The following is a 19,917-nucleotide window of genomic DNA, read 5'->3' as shown; positions in this document are numbered from 1 at the left end:
CCTAACGATAACGTTGCCATCTTCACGGAAGAAATGAACCATCTGTTCCGCCACGCCGACCCGGATATGCCCGAGAAGAAGAAAGTCCGCCTTCTCATGCGTGGTTTGAAGGAAGAACTTTTCGGCGCAATGATACGAAGCCCACCGAAGACCGTAGAAGAGTTCCTTCGCGAGGCCACCAGCATCGAGAAGACACTCGAAATGCGGAACCGGCAATTCAACCGCCGTACAAGCTCTACCCACTACAGAGGAATTCAATCACCGGCCACGGACGATCTGCGCGAGACCATCAGGGCCATTGTGCGCGAAGAACTGCGCAAGGTCTTGCCTTCGTCGCAGCCTCAAGTGGCCTCGATCGCCGATATCGTGAAAGAAGAGGTGCACCGATCGCTTGGAGTTCCTGAGGTGCAACCAGAATCTCCACAGCCCCAGCCGGAAGCAATGACCTACGCCGCCGTCGCACGCCGTCAAGGCACCCCTCCGCGACCACGCCAGGGCCCTGTAACGCCGCAATTCCGTCGTCCGCCGCCGCCACCAGCACGCCCACCCGTCGCCCACCGCACCTACGCGAGGAAGACGGACATTTGGCGAGCCCCCGACCACCGCCCGCTCTGCTATCACTGCGGAGAAGCCGGCCATGTGTACCGCCGATGCCCATACCGCGACTTGGGAGTGAGAGGGTTCGCCGTCAACGCGCCGCGTCCACAGCTTGGCGAGCGCCCACGGGACATCGCTGATTACCTCGCCGCTACTCAGTGGAGCCCTCGACGGCCGTCCCGTTCGCCGTCACCAGGCCGCTACCTGTCGCCGCAGCGCCGACCATACACCGGCCCAGCCCGGGGCCGCTCTACGAGCCCATATCCGGAAAACTAAAAGCAGCAACCGATGGAGGTGCGGTTGCTGTTCGTCGAACTGACGAAGATCCTCCGCCGCCGACGAAGACGACGAAGAGACCACCTCGACGACATATTAACGACCCGCCGCCGTCCCGAAGAAGTCAGGAAGCCAAGACTACACCGACGAAAAACGACTTGACGACGCGACGTTCCAGCTTCAGTTCAACACGACGCAGCCGTGATCCGACGCCAAGACCTAACTGCAACGCCAGACAAAGAACCCCCGACCTCGACGTGCTTCTCGACGGCCATGCAGTTACCGCCTTAGTGGACACAGGTGCTGATTATTCCGTCATGAGTGGACACATCGCCGCCCAGTTGAAGAAAGTTAAGACTGCATGGGAATGCCCTCAAATTCGCACCGCTGGAGGACACCTGAATACGCCGACTGGAAGCTGCACGGCAAGAATAACCATTCATGACCGGACTTACCCTGCCACCTTCGTTATCCTCCAACAGTGTTCACGAGACGTCATTCTCGGTATGGACTTCCTGAACCAACACGGCGCAATCATCGACCTGAAGTCGAAGTCAATAACGCTGTCGGAAGATAAAGCGATACCGCCGGAGAGCCCTCGTAGTCACCACGCCTTGAGTGTGCTCGAAGATCAAGTGAGCATCCCGCCTCGCTCCAGCATTATTATTTCGGTCGGCACCGCAATACCCGCTGACGTAGATGTCATCGAAGGCGACCAACGTCTACTGCTCGACCGTGAAATTTGCGTCGCAAGAGGGATCGCTCGACTGCATGGAGGGAAAACTGAAGTGTTGCTGACAAACTTCAGCCAGGAGTTCAAGCACATCAACAAGGGCACGACGATCGCGTACATTGAGGAAATTCTGGAAACCAGTAATGCGTTTGTCCTCTCGGATTCCGCCGCACCTACCCTGACGACCATGGTTCCCGAACCAGACTACGACATTAATCCATGTCTCCCCGTGATTAAGCAACAGCAGCTCAGAAGTCTGCTCCAACGATACAAAGGCTGCTTTTTGACGTCATCGAGGATTCGACAAACACCAGTCGCCAAGCATCGCATAATAACCGAGGAGAGCGCTCGACCACTCCGCCAGAGCCCTTACCGAGTTTCGCCGCGAGAACGTGAAGCTATAAGACACCAAGTCGACGAAATGCTGCACGACGACATCATCCAGCCGTCGAAAAGCCCGTGGGCATCCCCTGTTGTCTTGGTGGAGAAAAAGGACGGTACCTTGCGTTTCTGCGTCGATTATCGTCGACTGAACAAAATCACAAAGAAGGATGTATACACCCTACCACGGACAGACGACGCATTAGATCGGCTCTGCAACGCAAAATACTTCTCGTCGATGGATCTCAAGTCTGGCTACTGGCAAATAGAAGTCGACGAGAGAGATCGCGAAAAGACCGCCTTCATCACACCAGACGGCCTCTACGAGTTCAAGGTCATGCCATTCGGACTCTGCTCAGCGCCTGCAACATTCCAGCGCGTCATGGACACGGTGTTAGCAGGATTGAAGTGGCAGACCTGTCTTGTTTACTTGGATGACGTCCTCGTCTTCGCCGAAAATTTCGACGATCACCTTTGGCGGCTTGCGACAGTACTAGAGGCCATCAAGTTATCAGGGCTCACTCTGAAGCCAAAAAAGTGCCGCTTCGCTTACGATGAGCTTCTGTTCCTAGGCCACGTCATCAGCAAGTCTGGAGTCCGCCCCGACCCGCAGAAGACAGCTGCCATTGCAAAGTTCCCGCAGCCCATCGACAAGAAGGCAGTGCGTAGATTTCTTGGCATGTGTGCCTACTACAGGCGATTTGTCAAGGACTTTTCGCGTATCGCTGAGCCGCTGACACAGCTAACTAAATGTGACGTCGAGTTCAAGTGGGAAATGCCGCAGGCCGACGCATTTCAAGAACTCAAACGACGCATGCAGTCGCCGCCCGTACTTACGCACTTCGACGAGCACGCCGATACCGAAATCCACACTGACGCCAGTAGCCTAGGCGTCGGTGCCGTGCTAGTTCAGAGAAAAGATGGTCATGAACACGTGATAGCTTACGCTAGCCGGTCGTTGTCAAAAGCGGAAGGCAATTATTCTACAACCGAAAAGGAATGCCTCGCCATCGTTTGGGCTACAGCGAAATTTCGCCCGTACCTATATGGCAGACCATTCAAAGTCGTCAGCGACCATCACGCTTTGTGTTGGCTAGCGAAATTAAAGGATCCTTCAGGACGGCTGGCGCGGTGGAGCCTAAGACTGCAAGAATATGATATCAATGTAACCTATAAGTCCGGACGAAAACACTCTGATGCCGATTGCCTATCACGCGCCCCCATTGACTCGCCGCCGCAAGATGACGAAGATGACGACGCCTTCCTCGGCATTTTAAGCGCAGAAGAGTTCGCTGAACAGCAGCGAGCAGACCCGGAGTTGAAAAACCTCATCGAGTATTTGGAAGGGCACACCGACGTTGTCCCTACGGCATTTAAGCGAGGATTATCTTCGTTCTCGCTTCAAAACAACCTACTCGTAAAGAAGAACTTCTCACCAGTGCGCGCCAACTACCTTCTTGTTGTCCCGTCAGGACTACGTCCAGAAGTATTGCACGCCCTACACGACGATCCAACCGCTGGGCACCTTGGATTCTCCCGGACGCTGTCGAGGGTACAGGAAAGGTATTATTGGCCGCGCCTGACCGCCGACGTCGCCCGTTATGTCAGAACATACCGAGACTGTCAGCGACGCAAGACACCGCCGACAAGGCCAGCCGGATTACTACAGCCAATCGAGCCTCCTTGCCGACCATTCCAGCAGATAGGGATGGACTTGTTGGGACCCTTTCGGACGTCAACAACCGGAAATAAGTGGATCGTCGTGGCGACGGACTACCTCACCCGCTTCGCTGAAACTAAAGCACTGCCGAAAGGTAGCGCCGCCGAAGTAGCGAAATTCTTTGCCGAAAACATCCTGCTGCGACATGGCGCCCCAGAAGTCATCACCGACAGAGGAACGGCCTTTACAGCGGAGCTCACCCAGGCCATTCTGCAATACAGTCAGACACGGCACAGGAGGACAACTGCCTACCCCCCACAGACGAATGGTCTTACGGAGCGGCTGAATAACACCCTCGCCGACATGCTAGCAATGTACGTCGATGTCGAACACAAGACCTGGGATGCCGTCCTGCTGTACGTAACATTCGCTTACAACACGGCGGTGCAAGAAACAACACAGGTCACGCCGTTCAAGTTGGTTTACGGCAGGAACCCGACGACGACGCTCGATGCCATGCTGCCTCACGTAACTGACGAAGAGAATCTTGACGTCGCTACCTATCTCCAGCGCGCCGAAGAAGCCCGACAGCTCGCCCGCCTACGGATCAAAAACCAGCAGCGTACCGACAGCCGACACTACAACCTCCTACGACGCTTCGTCGAGTACCAGCCCGGTGACCGCGTTTGGGTATGGACCCCGATACGCCGACGAGGACTGAGTGAGAAACTATTGCGACGCTATTTCGGACCCTAGAAGGTCATCCGACGTATTGGCGCACTGGACTATGAGGTCGTGCCAGACGGCATTTCGCATTCACAGCGACGTCGCGCACGACTTGAAGTGGTCCACGTGGTGCGTCTTAAACCGTTTTACGGACGCTAACGAACTTTCCTTATTTTGTTTTTTTTTTCTTTGATACGAGTGCTTATTTATTACTTTCGTTTGTTTGCAGCATCGGGTGGATGCTTTTTAAGAGGGGGTATTGACACGTGTACTTATCGTTATCGGGCGACCACGTTTCGCCGCCTAACAAATGTAATCGCACAGCGCGGGACGCGCCTGCACATATCCGAAGTTTCTGGAAAGTTATCGATGCTTCTACCCTGCTGTCTGTTGTCGCCGAACCTTGTGTTATCTGATTTCATCGCGTGACGCGAACGGTGTAGAACTTTGTGGAAGGCACGTGGGTCCGAACGATTAGTCTGGAACATTCGACGACTGCTGTATAAAAACCGACGCGCTTGACCCGCTGATCAGATTTTCGACGATCGCCGACTGTGTTCGCCGCTATCGTTGTGCTATAAGTGTAGCCTGTTTTGTGGGCACAGGTTCGCCCAATAAAATTTAGTTTAGTCTTTCACAGTGTTGCTACTGTGTTCTTCAACGTCACCACCACGTGACAATATGTTCACTCGTAAGGAATGTTTGAAAGTTCATTCTTTTTCTCAATAAAAACGCAATGCTTGACCGATCTATATAGGATAGAACCTCTGTCTTCCAGCAAAGCTGCCCGACGATCGTAATGCCGACGTCGCTATCTTAAAACGTCTTGCGTGGTCGTCGCGTGCCACTTTCTCGCATCCTTCCCTCGTGAGAGGCAGTTGGCTGTGGCCCTGTGCTGGACTGCACTTGACTCCAGGATGGGCCCATAGTTTTTCGTCATAGGAACGTAACACCTCCAAAGTGGGTGTAGTCCGCCTATATTGCTATCGCATTAAATACTAAGAGAAGGGGAGCATCACGTCCTCGAGGCAACCTTGGCAAGCCAGCTCTCCGTGAAGCCACCACCATTCGCTTTCATCTCTCCCAGAAAGTCGGCGCAACATGTTGACCCTTCACTCGGCGGACTCGGTCCAGTGTACTTGGACAGTTCCCGGCAATCTTTATTGTCGACACGCACTTTTTCTGGTCCCTCTGGTCTCTCTGTGCGGGTTCTCAGCTGGTACAACGGGTGCGAGTTACAGCAGAGGTCACTGGAGTCCTGGGCTCTGACGGCCCCCATCTCCCTGCAGGCTGAAGATGTCGCTTGATCGAATAACTCTTATTTCTTTCCTTTCCTCCTGCTCATCACGATGTGCTAGCTCAACTTCGGTCGTTGATATTCCAACGTATTCGCTTGTCGCCTTGGTTGCACAAGATGCGACTGCTGCAGCCTCCCGTTGCTGTAGCTTCCGTCGTCGTTTCGGGAGGGCGTGTGCCGAACGTATACGTATAGCGCGGCAGCGGTGAAGTTAAAAGCTTGCCGCGACGTGTGTGTGTGTGTGGGAGTTTTTAGGAAAATTGACGAGATAAGTGTGAACGCGTGTTAGGTCGACTCACTTGGCTTCAGTTGGTTCACTTGGCTCCCTCCTAATTCTTTCCATTCTCTATGACTATGCATAGTGTTTGCACGAAAGTGACGTACTCGCACGGTGCCATCGTGTCACCTACTCGTCGCAACAGAGGTCGCGCGGCAGCGCACGCTTTTTGGGATAGCACCACACGGGTTCATTTAAGTATTACGGCTCTAAATATTACAAACCCTTTATAAAAAGACCATCACTACGCGACACTTGTGTTGTATACTTTGCGGAGGTGTAGTTAACCCACTTCCTGTGTCGACGACGCTCTTATGAAGCTTACGCGGGAATAGTGCTTCAGCGTTGCGTGCACGATAAGTATGTATACGTTGCCGATGCGCGTAATAGGCTACAGGCACACGGCGTGTGCGTCGTGTCGTATCGGAACAGCGGAACAATGTGGCGAGAAATCGCCATCTTTTGCATGCCCTCATCACGTGCCGTGCTGGAGCGTTAGAAGTACATTATGCAGTGATGACGTCAAGCCTTCAGGGCGTTCCGCGTCCGCAGCACATTAGCGAAGCCGTGGCGCCAATTGGTAGATAGATATCGAAACTCTTTCGCAGCGAGGATGCGGCTCTTCTTAGGCCTAATATCGTCGAAACGAACCTTTGACGTCACTATTACTGGCGTAACATCGGCTGATGTTTTAAAAGCCTTAAGCTTCAGATAAGTCTAAGCAATTGTAGTTTTTCTTTTTTCTCCTTTTTTTGTGCTGTCACTACGGAGAGCAAATAGAAGGAGTCTAGCCAACGCGTTCAGATCGAATCGGTAACCTGGGCGCTACCATGTTACCCGATCGAGGTAATCGGTTGTAGCCGCGGCTACCAGCGCGGGTAGTGCACGGTATAAGATGCGCATGCGCACAGGGCCTCCCTCGGCGCATACCACGCAGTGTTAAAAAGTACTTAGCCTGTGCTCGCGCGCGTGCTTGTGGGTGACCGATGCAACTATGTAATCAAATTAAGAATAAGTAGAAGGGGTTAGAAAAAGCGAATATATAGACGGAGATTTCGGGGTCGGAAAGTGAATTTGGGCCTCCTGTATACATGGTGTATACACGAAAAAAAAAAGTGAAGCAGTGTTAGCAACGACAGAAGCTTGGCATTAGTTTAATTATATCGTCAGTTGTCAGTACCGTTTCGCATTGTTCCTTCAAGTCTCGTGTTTTGCTTGCGCTAACTTCCAAAAATCAAAAGCACTAAAAAGAGAACGTTTACTCTAAGATCCAACCGAAAATTCAACAATTTGAAAAGCGCATTAAAGCATAAAATAAAATGAAAAATTATAAAAGAGCCTATATAATATTCGACATCAAGCAAATCTGAGCAATTATTTTAGTCGTTCACACAAAGCAATGCAAAAGCAATGCAGTGCACTTGAACCGAAATGAGGAAATGTTCGCACCAACTGTGTTCACAGACGAGTTTTGTTCTTTTCATGCGTTATCTCTAGATGAGGTCCCGATACAGTCTGTGACTATGGGACCTCCTTATGTATACTATGTACATGCAATTATCTGTATTTTTACTAATAAATAAATTATGAAATAAGTTATGAAATGACAATGGTGGGTGCCCCGGTCGAGCAGTACTCTTTTTTTTTTCTTTTTTGATTCTGTGCAGGTCAGAGAAAATATTGGAGACTGCCGGTTGTTCCACAAGTTGTACAGCAGGTCCGTGGATGCTGTTTGCACGCAAGGCCTCCGCCGCTTCGTGAGCATTTTTAACATTCACTGTAGCACAGAGCAAATGTCAGTTCACACTGCCTGCTCAGAAACGCATTCTTCGGCCAAAGAAAATGCAGTAGAACCATTATAGTATAGTGACTGCAGGTGTGGGGACCCTTGGGTTATGCTAAACGATGGCGTCGTTTCGGATTGAATTGCTCAATACCTATGGCGATAAATAAATAAATAAATAAATAAATAAATAAATAAATAAAAGGTCGCACCTCTTAGAGGTCTTAGAGGTCCCGGATCCATGATTTAACCCCGTTCACCACATTGCAGAGAGTACTTCAGGAGCTCACTGGACAAACATCCTGCCTCTTCAAGGGGCGGAGTGCAACTAGCGGTGGTCCGGAGTAGACCACCGGCAGTTGTATATAGATAGATAGATAGATATGTATGTATGTATGCATACATACATACATACATACATACATACATACATACATACATACATACATACATACATACATACATACATACATACATACATACATACATACATACATACATACATACATGCATGCATACATACATACATACATACATACATACATACATACATACATACATACATACTCTAAACTCTTCCGTGCCCTCTCTACCTCTACCACGTGACCGCCTTCCAATACTTCGCACACACACTGTTTTCCACTTTGAGGCTCCTAATGCTAACACGTTATCAAATTAAAAAAATGCAGGAGATCCAACATGCCCTGTAGAAATATATATGCAGTGGAGCATTCCGTAAATGAAATGCACAAGGAGTGATGAAACACGTGCTTGTGCTTGCTCAGTGAGAGTGCAAATTGAAACCGAACTATTTACCTTCCGCTCATGTGTTGCGTTTTGTTTTCTCGCTTAAGGCCTACCCGTTCGTCGCTTTGCGCAACACCTTTAATTATGTGTACCCGACTGGCCCACCGCGGAATTTTCGTTGATGAAACGGAACGCTTTATTCATGTTGGCGAAGAATACAATGCGCCTTTGAACGCAACCAGCGTTAGAGGGGTTGAAAGAGGCAAGCTGGCTTTCTGTACCATTTGTTTGGAGCACCCGAACTCCCCTTGGAGGCGCAGATGCGAGCGCCCGCGTGGTTGTCAGGTGGCAACGCACCTTCTCCGGGGCCCTTTCTGCCGTCTCATCGCGGATCTCCGCATTGCGGCCTTCTCGCCCTCTCCACCAGCAGCCAACGACCCGCATGGCCAGGCTGGCTCCTTCCCCCCCCCCCCCCCCTCCACTACCGTCTGCTGCTGCGGGTATGGTGTCTGAGATCACCCCCGCGCGCGGGGGTGATCCCTGAGGCCATGCTGCGGGCGATGTAGTGCAAGCCATTGTTCCTGTATGGCACCGCCGTCTCGCCGCCCAGTGTGAGCTATACAGCGAGAACGCACGAGCAGCAGCAGCAGCAGGCAGCCACGGCCAAGAAGAAAGACGCCGGGGGTTGGGGCTCGCAAAGAAAGCTTCGCTTTAATAAACAAAATAGTAATGGTACTAGGAGAGAAGTATAAGAAAAATTCACGAACGATTACGGTACTCGGTACACCCTAATGCGAAATTTGAGCGCAGCTCTATACGTGTTTTCATTTCGCGATATATTGGCTGGCGAGTACAATCTATCTCGTGCGGCACGTTGCAAGCGGAGCGAAGTGTGGCGCGACTGCCTCGCTAATCGGGGGATCGCGAGAGGCAGCGCGAATGTGACGCGTGGGCGCGATTCGCAGGAACCGCCGCGGAAAGACATCCGCTCATGCAGTGCTTTGTTTCCGCATGTCTGACGCGCGCTACTCTGGCGCCACCTCGTAGCCATCGTCGCCGCGGAGCCCGTCTTGGGCGGCACTACGCTTTTCTTCTCATATTTCCCCTTCCCCCCTTCCTCCCCCCCCCTTCCTCCCCTTCCCGCTTCGTGGTTCCACTGCAGCCTGCTCTTCCGGTTACCTCCTCGCGGTCCCTTCGTCATCGCCGTGTTTCATCTTCCGCTGCGTTCCGCGCTCGCTTTTCATCTTTCGCTGTGCTCGTTCGCTCGGTGACGAGGGAAGACGCGGATGGTCGCCGCAGGAACGGGCGTGAGCTGCGCTTTAAAAGTTTATCGACAGAGCATTTGGAAGATCTGGATGCTGCTCCTTTGCCTTGGCTGTGAAAATGCTCCACAATACGCGAAACAAGAAGCCAGTGCGCGCGCTGAGACGTCGCGCGGTTTGCCTTCTACCGCGGCCTCCAATGGCGTCATATGGATGGATGGATGTTATTAGCCTTTGGAATGCTTTGGTGCGGTGCGGTGGGTTGCGCCACCAAGCTCTTGTTATTTTATTGCCTAATGTCCTGCCTACGTTAAAAAAAGAAAAGAAACTAAAACCCACGATTCACTCCCATAACCAAAGTTTCTGAAACCCTATTGTGAACTTTCTTTTTGTACGCCTTTGTTGTTTCTCCTTTCCCTACTTTCTTCCACCAATCTTCCACTCGCCTCTTACTAATCTTTATTGCGGACATCTTTACTTTCCCGCTGCTCTCGCTGAACGCAAGGGCTTCAAGGAGGCCAGGGGTGCCCAAATCGACAGCTGGGCAGATATATTCACATTCTAATAAAACATGCTCCATCGTTTCCCTGGCATTACCGCAGCAAGCACATGCTTCTTCTTTCTTCTTATATCTCGCATTATAGGTGCGTGTTCTAAGGCATCCTGATCTCGCTTCAAAAAGTAATGAGCTTTCCTTTGAGTTATCATGAATCGTTTCTTTCTTGATTTCGTTTTTTTCCTCTTAAGTAGTTACTCATAGCAGGTTTCTTTTCCATTGCCGCCACCCATGACATTATTTCAGCCTCTCTTACTTTCCGCTTGACGTTCTGTGTTGCTGTGTTGCTCACCCTACAGGCCACATACTTGCTGGTAAGATTCCTAGTTCCTTTTCCTGCACTGTGAATCGATGTTTTTCCTATCCAAATACCTTAACACTCTCCCAGCCCATTTGCATTCTTCTATATTCCTCAGTCGTTCTTCATAATGAATTTTACTGTGAGCTTCCCTCACTTCAAGACTTCTCCAGTTCACATTACCCTGCACAGCTTCATTTCTAGTCTTCCCGTGAGCACCTAATGCGAAGCGTCCCACTGACCTTTGGCTGCCATCGAGTCCTGATTGTACCCCTTATTTCAAGCAAACAACCCCATTTCCGAATATAAGTCTTGGAACCATTATACCTTTCCACATGCCCCGGAGCACTTCGTACCTATTGTATCCCCATAGCGCTGTGTGTTTCATTATGGCCGCATTTCTCTTCCCCTCTACTGTTATTCTTTTTTCCTGTGTTTCCATATATCGATTGCCTTCGTCTATTTATGTACCAAGGTATTTATATTCTCTTACGGAAGGTATTTTTGGCCCTGTTTTGTCACTGTCTGTTCACTGTTTTCATTGAATACCATAACACGTGATTTTTAACGCTAAATTTCAGACCTAACTTATCGCATTCCTGTCAACAGATAGTAGCCAGACATTGCATATCACTTTGCGTGTAAGCTAGCAACAGGATGTCGTCCACATAAAACAAACCTGGAAGCTGCTGCTCTGCTACTGTACCCGCCTGTTTGTATGAGAGATTAAACCCGATATTACTTCCTCCTATCGCCCTTTACATCCTCAGCATATACACCATAAACAGTAGTGGGGATGAAGGGCACCGCTGCCTCAGTCCCTTGTGGATATCAACTTTCTCCTCGCTCCTCATCCCTTCCCGTTCAGCGCAAACGGTTTTTTCTATGTAAACCTCTCTCAATAGCTGTAGATAATTGTCGCCTAAGCCTTCCCTTTCCAGAATATCCAACAGAATGTTGCGTTCTACGTTGTGATATGCTCCTGTAATGTCTAAATAGTTGTAATGCTAGCCGTATGGATGGATGGATGGATGTTATGAGCGTCCCCTTTGGAACGGGTTGCGCCACCAAGCTCCTGCTATTATACTGCCTAATCTCCTACCTAGGTTAAACAAATAAAAAAAATATGAGTAAAAACAGCCTCTCGGCTAACAGCGCCCTCTCGGGGCAGGTGGGAGCGCGCGCTGCATTTACACTATTTAGCTGGGACGGCCTGAGAAAAACAACCCTGCGCGCACAAATCTCAGAGGCCGTGGCTGTGTTGGTCTGGTCGAGCTCGGCGCCACCAGGTAGCACCACCAATCCAACCGCTCACGCTTACGCCTCCTGTAGCCCGGTACCTCGCAATGGTAAGAAAAGTTTGGGGACAAACAAAAAAAGCTCTGCAATACGCCCTGCACATTGTATTGGCTAGCATTCCGTCTTACAAACAACTCTGTAACGTCGCAACCTTTTTTGTTTTTAGAAAAGGTGCCCGGTGTGCCTGCCACCGCTGTTTGCCGATTTGCACAGCTCGCGACCCTCCACCACGCAGGGGGAGTTCTGGTTCTGCGTCTGGTGGTGGTGCCTGATCGCCGTGCCTTCTGCCGTCGCTGCCCTGGCTCTCTCCACGTACTACGGCAGAACGTCGCCGCACGTGACCAGCAGAGAGTGAGTGCGCTGGGCGTTCACGGGGGGGGGGGGGGGGGGGGGGCTGCCACGTTTCATCTCTGTGAACCCGTAACTATATCCTCCTAAGACCACTTGTACACTGTTTCACACATCGTCTTCAATAGAGGGTTTTAGGTTAGGGGACGCAAGCGGCTTGCGCACGCAAGAACTAGGGGCGACGGTACTGCGCATGCGCACTACCGTGGCCCCTAGTTCTTGCGTGCGCAAGCCACTTGCGTTCCCTAATCTAAAACTCTCTAATCTTGTTTTTTTTGCCAGATTTTCTGAGCAGTGATTTCTCAAAATATGCATCCAGGGTATAAATTCTGCTGCTTGTGGAACTAACCGTACGGAAGTGGTTTACTCATATTCTTCTCCTCCGTTCTGAAAGAAAAAAATGGTACTTGATCGATTACGCTTCTGTGTTCTTACAGACGGCGGAAAGCAACCTTGAAGTATTGTTTCGAATTCCAGGAGATCGCTTAAAAAATCCGTGGTGCAGCATCAATATGGCAGTGAACTACACATAGTTTCATCTTCATCTCTGCATTTCGGCAATCAAATGCAGCTTTTTTACCATGTCAAACATGACGAGATGGTTACTTCTTCCAGGTAAACGAAGATGCATATTTTGCCGCATAACTGCGGAACTGAAATAGAATAGAAAACGCCTGTCACGTTCGTAAAAAAAAAAAAAAGAAAGCTTGAAAAGTGATAATGTCCCATAGCTGTATTCGGGTCTCAGCAGGATATATATCGACGTGGTCGAAACGGTAACGTCACCGCAATCCGTAATGCTAAAGGAAGACAGCTGGGCCGTAGTTGGTAGGTATATCTATGAAACTCAAGGACAAGCATATTTCCTATTCTGCGTGTGTTTGTTTACCACTTCGATACCAAGAATTCCTTCATTCCAACACTGTGGTAAACTCGTGATCAATGAGTAGGACTCTGGCATAATACTCGTGAACGTTTCAATGATTTCGCGTAAGCTCTGAACTCATTAGTCATGTTTGTTCGCGTCCGCGACAGGTGCTGTAACAGATAAGATTGACGCAGCTGCGCGGTATCTTATTTCTTTCGTGTAGAGTGACAAATTTTCAAACTGTGTGCTTCAGTTTTTCTTAAGTTGTCAAATTGTGGCAATTTTTGTTAAACTTTCGAGGCCCTAAATCAAACGTGTGCGGCTACAATTGGTATTCAAGCAGAACTTTTTGTCGGGCTAGTTGATGCATGTTACTGAAGTACTAAAGCGCCTAACAGACGACACAAGAAGAGATACGGACGAGTGCTTCGTCTGTACCTCTTCTTGTGCCGTCTGTTTGGCGCATTAGTATTTCAGTACAGTTAGTATGACCGCGATTTCTCTCTTAAATGCGACAAATTTCATTCGAATAGGTACAATGATTAACACAGCATTCCTGCGTCTTGCACGTAATTGAATAAGCATTGACTCCAAGATAGTTTCCTCATAACTGCAATCGCGGAATTTTCCAATTACGGTTTCGGAAAAAGAGAAACTGCTGTAACGTATATAAAACGTATAAGGTAGGACGCCCGAAGCGAACTCACAGAAGACGCAGCTACTGGGAATATATGATTAATGTGTAGCATTGACATATGCAAGACTTACGTAAGTAACTAAGTATTTGATGTGATAATATTTAATATTTTCACTTGTAGGCACTCTGATGAGTGGGCTCTACAGTGTTTTTAGTTGGAGTTCAGGTGTAAATCCAGGTGTATAACACTTGACTACCAGTCAAACATTTTATGCCAGCTGCTGGTCGAGCTTTTTTGTTCTCGTAGCTAGAACATGTTTAACTACAATCACATGAATGGCTGCACAATAAGATTATTTATGAGTGTTACGTGTATAATGAAATCAAACGGGTTCCGAGCTAAACATTTATTTAGGATGGCGCTTTAGTTAGAGGCAAACACGGATGTGCCTACTTAAATAAATGTGAGAACAAAAACAAGAATGCTCTTATGGGACAGGCGCTGGGCCGATTTGAATGACATCTCTTGCATTTGAGACATAGTTAAATTCTAGCAACTGTAGGAAGCAGACACATGGTTGAAGACCTCATTGGTTTTGCAAAGATTACCGGTAACCCGCACGTTATAAAAGAATGAAAGCGCGAATTCACATTCCCGCGACTCTGCGCTAAACACAGATATTGCACTTCCGTATATACTGTTATGGTAACAAATACTTCCTTCTTCCTGCTCAGTGCCGCCGACGACGGTGATGCGTGAAGACCGTGTCGACTCCGACTTCGCCGTCCAAGGACGTCGCTCGTAGTCCTCATATTTAGCGACGTCGGGAGTCCAGCCGAGACCTACTCTGGCAGATCCTTGACGCTGCAAGAATGCGACGGTGTGGGGAGACCGATGACGCGTTCTGTCATGTTAATAGTTATTCTGTTGTGCGGTTATTAGTTAAAGACGACACACACGTATCTGTTTCTATATAGTTAAGTGCCCTCCGAACTGCCAGTGATCTTTCAACATCCGTTTCCGGCGAGGACAGTGCGAAACGCGCCGTATAGTATATATTACTCGTGTTTTATCCAATGTCGTAGCTGCGATGCGTCCCGTCTTTTTTTTAGTTAGCTCATATATAGCGAGTTCCCCCTGGGGATAGAGCTTGTATTTATCGCGTTCGAGCTATGACGAGAAGGTACGTCAGGGCGCTACGGTGTTGCGGAGACTGTGCGGGCACTTCCGTGCTTACACGCTGTAATTATCAAGCGATATGCGTGTACATTGGACCGTTCACAATACATGACGATCGCTTTGAAACCACGCTTTCTTTTTCTTTTCCTCCGCGTAGCAATGTGCGAACGAGTGGACTTTATCAAATATCTGGGCCAAGTATGCGGCGAGTCAACTGTTCTTTTAGTATACAGCTGCGTTTGAGAATAGGAAATATTGTGTGTGTTTTTTTCTTGCCCGCACCGGTGCTTAATGGTTGCTCAGTGAGGATAAATAAATAAATATATGAACGAGATTCCTCTGTTTTGATTTCGTCACTTAAGTTGGATGAACGCCGTACAAGATGACATGCTCGAATCTTCAGTCTCATATTATCATGGCCAGAACTAGAAGTAAAAAGAAAAAAAAGGGGGGGGGGTGCAATAAACGCACTAGCTGGAATCAGCAACCAGCGAAGCCTTCGGGAAATGGTTCATTTAGCTGCTCTGCAAATTGGGACGCACGATGTTCGCCGTTGTAGTTAATCTCCAGCTGCCCGCCGGGGGCACTGTTTACATTCTTTTCCCAGTCGCACAAGTCCCGTGTCGCTTCGCTATGCGGTAGCGCGCATGTTCGTGTTCTGCACCGCGTTTTTTGCAGCATGCATATTACTTAGTGTGAAGCACACATCTCTAGAGTGGTCGAGCGAGCGCCTGCGATCTGCGCCATCACCACCTAGCGGTATAGCGTCTGGGTTTGAAACCTGTTTACGCTACCCACTCTTTACGCTAGTAACCATGTTTACGCTAATAATCCCCCCGTTTACGCTACCAACCCAGTTTACGCTACTAACCCTGTTTACGCTACTAACCCTGTTTACGGTACCCACTCTGTTTACGCTCTAACGCTGTTTACGCTACTAACACTGTTTACGCTACTAACACCGTTCACGCTACTAACCCTGTTTACGCTACCAATCCTGTTTACGCAACGAACCCTGTTTACGCTACTAACCCTGTTTACGCTACCCACCCTGTTTACGCTACTAACCCTGTTTACTAACAATGTTTACGCTACTAACCATGTTTATGCTACTAACCCTGTTTACGCTACTAACCCTGTTTACGCTACCCACCCTGTTTACGCTACCAACGCTGTTTACGCTACTAACCCTGTTTACATCCCACCCAAGCACCCACTCAACCGCGGAGACTCACCACGTGGCCCACCCTACCGCGGGTCTACGAGATACAGTCTCCGAGATCGACAGAAATTCCTGTATCACGGTCTAAGAAATCAAGCCAGTTTTTATTTCACCACCTTTATGATAGGTCTAGATTATTTCGCTTGAAATCAACCCAGCAGCCACGCCAGAACCCGAGGAGGTGTTTTTCTTTCCTTCTGGTGTGTGTCTGTAAGCAGTGTTGTAACCTCAAATGTAACTTTTTATTTTTTATTGGGCCTGGTTGGACTACAGGCTTTGCGCATAATTGTAAGGTTTAAGAAAATATGCGCTCGAAGGATGATGTTCGTTGCAGAGGAAATTTTGGTGCCGTTGGTAGTTTCAACGCCTAATTACATAAAATATAAGACCCGGCACGTCTGGAGGGCCAGCATAGATGGATGTACAAGCCAATTCGTCTGCCTCGCTACCGCTCCGGCGTCTGTTCGGCGGCTAGCACCACCACTGGAACGGCTGGCGCTGCCGTCGTCGTGACGTCGTATGAGGGATCACGTGGTTACAGCTGCCGCGCGGTCCACCTAGATGTGAATTAGGATTGTGGACCCGAGAATAAAGGTTTTTAACCCCGCCGTGTTACCCTAGCGGTGCCGTGGTTCTCCGCGCAGCTCTGGTCGGATGGACGCTTTTGCTAAACGATCAACTATTATGTCCAGTCAAACGCTCATGTGCGGTCATCTAAAACACAGATAATGGCGCATATACGCATAATACCGCGTGTTAGTGCCAGGCGCAGCCTTTAAGCCCTTGCGGCTTTGGCTGGTCTCATATCTGTACTGTTGTCCCAATTGGAAATAAGGATTTGTCTATGCAATGTATGTATGTAATGACGAAAAAGCAAACTGTGCAAAATACTGGACAAGAGTGGACAAAACTGCGCTTTGTTTTCTCGGCTTTCTATTTTGCCGATGTTGTTTCTCATTTTCCGGAAAGAAGTTGTGCCAGCGATACCAAGTTCAAAACAATTTTTAATTATGACAAGTTCTTTCTGTCATATTAAAACGTCTTTGTTGAGCTTCTTCAGGTCTATTATTTGAAGATGCCGGCACGACTGCCACGAAAAATGACACTGTACTAGTATCTAATAAAAATGTTGTCCAAAGAACTTTTTCATTGCTGGAATCGGGTTACGAATTGAAAAAGAAAAAGAAATACGACAGAACACATCTCACCCTGGCTGCCGAGTGTAATGCGATATTAGAATTCGAGTGATGTAGAGGCACAACGGATTGACGATTCTGAGACTTCATTTGCTTAGCGTATATGCGCATAAACCTTTCCCAGGTTTCGGCCAATGTTGCTGTGGCAATCGCTAACCAATGTCGGCCGGGAACATGTATCTTGACGACGACGATTTAACGATGAGGATAGAATGAAAAGACTGAATGATGTCGATGGAACGACGAAGGCGCTATGACGGTGACAGCGTGAGAACAATGACATGAGGGTATGACGACGATGGAAGGAAGACTACTATCACGGATGCTGACTTGAAGACGTCACAGTGACGTCATTGCGACAATGGTACGACGAATGTGGGATGGCGATAGCGTGACGGCGACGGCATGACGAGAGTCGGATGACGAAACTAGAACGATGATTGTGGAGCGACCAGGACGCCAACATGACGGCAGTATCACAATGAATGTACGACGATGACTGTATGACGATGGCGCATTTACGACGATGGCATGAAAACGGTATCAGCTCAAAAAGATGGCAAAGATATGAGGATAACGTGACGACCACTGTGCAGAGACCATGACATGACGATAACGACATGACGGGAATCGGATGATGCAGCTAGAGTTATGTCGATGGAACGACCACGATAGCATCACGACGACGGTAAGGCAGCACATCCATGACTACGGCGATGGCGGGACGACGGCGAGACGAGAACTTGATGACAAAACTGGAGTGACGATGACGGAGTGGCGGAGAGAGGCCATGACGCCATCACGACGATGCCATGACAATGCATGACTGTATGACGACGGGGGCTTGGCGACGACGACATGAGAATAATCGGATGGCAAAGCTGGAGTGATGATGGCGCGACGACTATGCAACAACCACTATAGTATTCTACAAAGGTATGCCACGGAATGTATCGTGACTATGACGATTGTGTGACGACGACGATATGAAGAGATGAGGAAGGTTTTATGACGAAGATGGAATGACCACGATGCAGCCACGACGGCATCACAACAACCGTCCACCCCACACCCCTAGAAGTACGAGCATTAAGTGAAGTTGGTTCATTGTGTGGGCGTGAACAGGTTGACGTCGACGTGACAAAAGCCACGACGAAGCTATAATGGGAAGAGTGAAATGACCACTAGGTTATAGAATCCGCGAGCAGATACTTATTGACCCAAGCTGTCAGACGACTTGTTTCACTGGGTCGGCGTGAAAGACTTGAAGACTGCATAAGGAAAGGGAGACGACGAAGCTACTATGAAGGTAACAGAATGGCCACGGCGCCATCGTCACCGCGAGCACATGCCTAGGGGGCGCAAGCTGGTTGACAACTTGGGGTACTGGGTCGGCGTAAGAGGGTAGATGGGCCCAAAGCACCTGGAGTAGACAAATAATGCTAATCAAATATTGAGATTGAGTAGCAGTCAAGGCAATGCTGCTTAGCTGGAATCCGAAGACAAGCGGCACTTCTGTTGCATCTATCGCTAAAGGAACTGACTATAATAAGGGGGCCCTTAACTATAGCCATACCATTATATCGTCGGGTAGCGGCAACCGATACAGCAACTGTGTAATGTTATAGTGTACTAGGATATACTAGTAATCTCGCAGTACACCTAATATTTTTCCAAGTAGTACACTAGTATTCTTTTAGTACACTTAGTACACTCATATCTGATGCTATAACTTCTTCAACCTGTAACGTATTGTGCCTAGAAAAGCATTCATCTCCCCTAAACGCACGGCTAACTCCGGATCTTCTTATACGTTTACGAAAAAAAAGGCAACCAGTGCAGAAAATCGAAGAAAAAGCCTTTTAATCTGTCTTTAAAAGAGTGATGCAAAAATATACCAATACGTTAACCCTACTATTAAGAAAAGCGAAACGGTATTACTAAGAACAAGTAATAATTCAAGGCGGTCAGATTACAGGAAAGCAGTGGCGTATACTAAATTCATTTCTAAATGAAACTAGCTCTGCAACTGATATTACTGAAATCTCTCATGATGGAAACTCCTTTCGCACTTCTGATACCATTCCAAACGCCTTCAGCCAATATTTTTCTTGTCTCGCAACACAATATGGGCACTCTTACTCTAGTGACAGTGTCGGTCTTTGCAATCTTTTTATCTTTTACCAACCACTCCCACTGATTTTAGCGATAGGATCTTGAATCTTAAAACAACTGGCGCTCGACTTGACAACATACTCGCTAGGCAAATAAAAGACATTGTCAATGTCATCACTCCTATCTTTGCTCATATTGTCAGTTTAATCTTTAAGCACTATATTTTGTCTTCTGAACTAAAGAAAAGCAAGGTAATATCTATATTTAAGAAATGTGATAGATCAGCCATCAATAATTATAGGCCCATCGCTATTATTCCTTTCTTCAGAAAGGTTGTTGAAAGATCATTTTCCACACGTCTTTAGAGAGCATTTAAACTACTATCTCCACGTCGGTTTGGATTTCACCAGGGGCTTTCCACTATTCTCGCGTTGGGTGCACTTACTGAAAACATCAGAA

At 48.6% G+C, this 19,917-nt stretch overlaps 1 long non-coding RNA gene across 1 annotated transcript; it reads left to right on the top strand.

Moving 5' to 3' along the window:
• Positions 1-7,499: 7,499 nt before the first annotated feature.
• On the top strand, positions 7,500-15,259 carry LOC129384234 (uncharacterized). The gene is made up of 3 exons (XR_008611977.1): positions 7,500-7,704; positions 12,128-12,243; positions 14,481-15,259. It is a non-coding gene; the product is annotated as an uncharacterized lncRNA (long non-coding RNA).
• Positions 15,260-19,917: the final 4,658 nt, after the last annotated feature.

The sequence above is a fragment of the Dermacentor andersoni genome, chromosome 8 (assembly GCF_023375885.2).
Source record: "Dermacentor andersoni chromosome 8, qqDerAnde1_hic_scaffold, whole genome shotgun sequence".
Classification (NCBI taxonomy): Eukaryota; Metazoa; Arthropoda; class Arachnida; order Ixodida; family Ixodidae; genus Dermacentor; species Dermacentor andersoni.
This window is presented reverse-complemented; position numbering and strand designations above follow the sequence as displayed.